Consider the following 6213-nt stretch of genomic DNA (forward strand, 5'->3'; position numbering starts at 1 on the left):
TGTATTAACAATTGCAACAAGCTGGTGGAATAATTTCACAAAAAATAATTCAATATCAATTCAACAAAAATTTAAAATACATTGAATAGCGACATCTCTCACCAGGACTGGTAACTGTAAAGATATCTAACTGGGTGATAAAACTTTCATAGATTTCTCATAGTTGGCGCTACGACTAAAAAGTCGTTGAAAAAACCAAATACAAAGACACGACTCAAGCACATAGAAAAATTCGTGAGGTCCGCTGGTTCGTTCCGTGCTTAGTTGGTATAGCGGCTAGTCCTCCGGCTCACGCAGTCATTTTGTCTTACTATCGCCACGTCGTGCAGTAAAGAAACGTTTGTTGTGCCTGATACTATAGACATGTACAAAGTAATGTCCTATTTTGGATTAAATATCACAAAAACTACACGAAAAAGGATTTATGGGCCGAGGGCTTCAAAGTTTTACTTAAGATTTACAAAAATTTCGACGAGAAACAACAACAAACACAAGCTTCGATTGCGCCATGATTTTAACAGGTATAGCGCTCTCGACGTTCGTGTTCAGAATAAGTTAAGGTCTGGTTGGCAAACTATTGTAAACAGCCACTAACTAGAGATCCTTGAAGCAGGTCTCTAGAAATTTGGTAGTGTAATACGCGTTTTCCTTCGGTGTAAGGTTAGTTATCTACTGCATTTTTTTTACATGGCGCTACTATAATAACTTTGAAATCTAACTTTAGCTCTCTAGGTGAGTAGTTTTATCCACGATGCAGTAAAACTATTTTCAGAAATCAGGAATAAATTAATATTTGGTGGTTTTAACTACTCTACGTCACTCCTTATATCTATAATATAGATATCAATCTACTCTTTTGCGACCTCTGGTCATGAATTAATTGGCATAGCGTTTGGCACGGTTTGGTAGAAGACGTCGGTTCGAATCCGGCCGGATCTAAGGATTTATTTTCTAAGTGTTCGATCTTTGTATTAATAATTATGTTTTATAATTACTAACATTATTTTATGTTATATTCAATTATATTTTAATTTATTTCTTTAGTGACACGTCACTGTCACTGTCGTTAATACCTATGATAGGCGTGTGAGATTAAAAAAATAAAAATAAAATGGTATTCTTAATGTGGTTTAGGTGACAATATTATAATCGTAATATAATTTATTTTATGGATTTAATTATTTCGGCATGTGTTACATTGACTCTTACGCTAGGCATAGCCTGTCCCGAAGGTAAGCAAACGCTACTACTGCTCATTCGTAGGCAGATTCCCTTGAGAAGAATGAATTTGAAACTTTATTACGAATAGCCTTTGTAATGAAAACTGTGTTCACATTTATCATTTCAATATTAATTTTATGGCATTAATATATACTAAAACAGCCCACAACAACTTAAACGGATCAATCCCACGGATTTTTGTTTATACAAAAGGTTATTTACACAGAAGCTCTATAAATAACCTTTTGTATAAAGTGTTTTGTCGACGGTTTTAAACCTTGTAAATGGATAATTTTGAATTTCAATAGGAAACTACAAAAGCTTATTACCTATTAAATGTCTAGTTAGGAACCGTTGAAGTTTCTATGTTTTGTCATATTACAAATAAATGTATTTATTTGAGATTTATTGTTAAATAACTCCACTACCACCTACTACTAGTTTTGTTATGATTATTATATTATTATATTATGAAAAAATTTTGTCGACCCGGTGGTAAACCACGTCCATGCTGCACCGTAGCATTGCTCTTTACCAACTCAGCTACGGGTTCATTTACCGAACCGTCGAAATTCTGTGAATTTCGACGTCGACGACGCTAGTGATAGTAAAAAATAACTTGATCCCTAGACACATTTGATGTGTGTACTTTTTACATGAGATATGAAAGTTATCAATGTTGTATAAGCGTACCTGTACAGATGTGGAAGTATGACTGGTAAATAGTTCGGTATTTTTAAGTCACGAAAGAGTTTAGTTCTGAACTTTCGAAAATACCCATATGTTATCAGTTAATCGATATGGACATCATTCTGATGAAAACGGTGGTAAGGTCGCTCTCTCGAGTACTAGCTAATAGTAGTAACTCTTCTAGGACATGAGACTTTCAAACGCCCACAACCAGTCTATTTCCGCTATCAACTCGGAGGTAATGAGGGGGACGTGTCATATTATTTTTCAAAGTGTGTTCGACGATATTAAGGAATGTATATATAGGCCAATATGTCTCAGCGCGCCTATTATGTATACAGCATCGTTGCATTGTATATGGTATCGAAATTTAAGCTATACTATTATTTATAATGTTGTATAATTACATTCTTTCAATTAAGTTCTTAGGGGAAACTGTCTTACGGAATGAGTAGTTTTCAACCAAAGTAAGAAAAGTAGCAGCGTGGTTTGTATGTGGGTATGTCCGCCGAGTGACATGTACTGACACATTCGCATCATTTTGCGGTGCACTCGAGTAGCATGTTGCACACTGCATCACACGGTGTTTAAAATAAAATATTGATTTTTTTTCTCTGTCAAATTTATACATTTTTGTTTATGTGTATACAAACTTACATTTCATTTCTAAAATATATGTAAGTACTGCATTTGATAAAGGTTATTTCAATATAGAATACGGCGATGAATCACGTTTTTTAAAATATGCGGACTTGCTCAAGACCATTACGTAGCCTTGAAGCAAATAACTATTTAAGGTATGTGTTGATAAATACATACCTTAAATACCTTAATTCAGGTTCAAATAATTTATTTCGCAATATTACATCCATATAATAAAAAAAAAATTATAAGCTCACACAACATTACATTAATCTAACTTAGAGAAAAACAATTAAATAAATTCAAATAAGTTAATATTGATTAAAATAATAGTTAATATTAATGGTAATAAATAAATACGTTAACAATACCAAAATTTTTTTAAATAATGTTTTGCAACCCATAGATGCAACTAAAACGACGCAACGCTCAGAGTGACTTGCAGGCTTTGGTATGCTGCATAGGCTGAAGTTACACTACTTGTCGTATATACAGTTTTGATGATTTTAAATGTACTGTGGTTTGTTATGAATTAAAAATATTTTAAATTTTAGAATTTTAATATGGTCACAAGACTCTGTAATACCGAAAATCTCATTTCGGTTATAATTGAAATCTTAGAAAGGTCATGGCCAATCAACCCAAGCTTACTCGGGTTCGCTGGGGACAAGAGCATCCCTAATTGAACAACGGGATTAGGACGTGCTATTGGGTATGCAATCTAATTTAGTTTGACTATAGACGGGTTGATCACTTATAATTTCATCTTTGCTTTCAATCTATAGGTTTCAGATGTATGTGTTCGGTCTATTGAGTGGATATCCTCGTACAGATAAAGCCAATTAATAGGAGAATGCGTCTCTATCGTGTCGTACTCCTTCCATATTTAGAACAAGGCATCTATCAATACTTATCTATTTATAGACATAACATTCAAATCAAAAGTCATGTACAAATAGGTATACAAACTTTAACCAATGATCAGTTGCAGTACACTCCTTTGCAAGGAAGGAGCTCGTCCAGGGAAATACGTGTTTCTGCCGCCAATCAGTAATGTGAGTATTATTACTGCGTTCCGGTATCGGAGGGTAAGGGTGCATGGAACCTGTCAACTTATGCCTCAGGATGACAGGCAATGCCCCCAGATCTTTACAATTTAAAGCTCTGAGTGGCACAACAAATTGTTATGGACCCGGGTATCGCTTATCACCACGCACAAAACAACTTGGTACCATAAAAAAAACGTATATTATTAGATCGAGTTAATATAATATAATATAGGATAATATACCATATACTGAGATAGATCTCAGGTGGTTAGATTTCAGGCATGCTAGTCAAGATTTGCTATTATTCCGTCTAGAGTTCCCCAGGGGTCCCACCTTGACCTTCTACTTTTAAACGTTCAGATTTTTCTCATATACATATACTTCACCCACGCGCAATTATCAATGTACACCGTTGACATGAAGATTGAAATAACTAGCGCTGACGTCTATCTGAAACTATAGGACAATTGAAATAATAAATAGAAGACACTGGAGTGCTGCTAAGCACCGGTTTCCGCTACGAAGAGGGTTTATGTCCTAATCCGCGAAGCACGCTAAATACGGCTTGGGGACTTCATATATGATCCGGATTGTAAACAATCTTCGGCGTACAAGTTTTACCACGATATTTCCCTTCACCATTGCTATTAAATGTTTACAAATACGTAACTTAGAAATTTAAATCATAGGTATATGTCGCCACAGGGTTTTGAACTGTCGTCGTTTTCTCAATAAATATCTCTGTTTTCAGATTTCTTACAGGATAGAATAATAAACAGAAAATATAATAATACAAGGTCACAACGTGGTAAGAAAACTGTTTATAAATGTTTGACGACCTGGATGGCCATAGGACCAATTTACACTGCACTGTATTTTCTAGATTCTGGTCTGGGTGTTCTGGGTAGTGTCATCATCATCATAATCATGAGCCTATCTCAGTCCACTACATCTGCTGCCAGCAGCCTTTCGCATATCGTCACGGCCAGAGGGCATCCTACACTATGTTTGCCGAGCCGCGGTAGTAGTGTCCATTGCTAGGAATTCCCTATTCCCTTTTCCTTGAGATCAGGTAATAAGTGTTGTTATCTGTCACAATGAACGTTATTATTATCAATTAAATATTTTATTATTCTTTGTCATTTTGGAAAAGACTATATGTATACTGTGGCAGCGTTAGGTACTTAATATTTCCTGAAGGCTAGGTGCTAGTGTATCGATCGTGTGAGATAGCACTCCCTTGCAAACATTTCCACTCGCAATTTCAACATTATTTTCTAATTGGTTCTAACATAAAAACATGAAAAAACTTCATTTTCATGCAAAACCTTTGCCTTTGGGTCGACAACGGAAAGTTGAAATATGCGTACCAATAATGAAACATTGCCCAGCAGTGGGCCCGTGCCCAGCAGTGGGACATATAAATGGGTTGTTGATGATGATGAATAAAACATACAAATTTTTCGATTTTAAGACAAAAAGGGAACATTATATTTCAAAGCAATAGTATATTTCAATCAAACTGATGAAAACCTGTGAAATGTGTAGATTTGCGAGATTATGTAGGTGCATTTCAAAAGATCATGGATACGTGCTAACAGAGAGTCTAGTTGATGATGACGACATAAAACGAGAGCGCAGGTCTCTAGCCGTTCGGTGCAACATGCTCGCGCGCAGATTCGCGCGGTGTAGTAGTACATCACAGAGTGAAGTTGTTTAGGGCATATTGTTTATGCTTCTATACATGTCAACTCTGTAATGAACCAGCCGAGATACTGCAGCGCATCGAGTATGTTCGCCGATGCCGGAGTTCCTGATTTTTTCGCAATAATAGGTCTCGCGTAGCCAGCTTTTGGAGCCGACGACGTGAGCACGTGCACAATTCCTTTTTGGACTTCCGTGTAACGTGATGGAAATAAGAAATGACAGGCTTATCGTATAAGCGCTTTGTATTGTATTTTATTTTTATCGTATGATAATTATTTTGTTTTATTGCTTTTGTTTTTATATATAATTGTAATTTGTATTTAATATACCCATATACCTGTCGATAAACAATTATTATTAAAAAATACCTAAGCGAAGCCTCCACCAAACTTTCATTCAACACTATCAGGTTATTGTTAAAAAAGATATATCAGAATAGATACTCGTTAAATGTATGAATAAATTAAAAAGTTTTTTGCATTTCGTGGGAAATTACTGAATTTAAGCCCTCTGAGCGACGTGAACCGTTCGTAGAAGTGCAAGCGGACTCGTGCACCACGCAATGCTGATTTGTAAATGAAAATTTTTACCAATACCGTTTATTATTTGTCTAGAGTCGTAGCAATTCAATATTTAGCATAAAGTTGGATTACTTTTTGTTCGAATATTTCCATTTAGTTTTTAAACGGTATGTATTTCAATGATCATTAAAAAAGATGACCGTTTAGTTTTGTTACCAGAAAACTAAACTTTTGATTGTTCTTTTTTCAATGAGACAAAATAAATTAAATCAATCGAGACTTTCATTTGTTCTGAGCTACGCAAAAAATGTTGGATTTGTATATATCAACTTGATATTATATGGCTATATCGACTCATCCGTAGAACAAAGATCTATATGCAA

Source organism: Hyposmocoma kahamanoa, unplaced genomic scaffold (genome assembly GCF_003589595.1).
Source record: "Hyposmocoma kahamanoa isolate Upper Pololo Valley unplaced genomic scaffold, ASM358959v1 78, whole genome shotgun sequence".
NCBI classification, from domain to species: Eukaryota; Metazoa; Arthropoda; class Insecta; order Lepidoptera; family Cosmopterigidae; genus Hyposmocoma; species Hyposmocoma kahamanoa.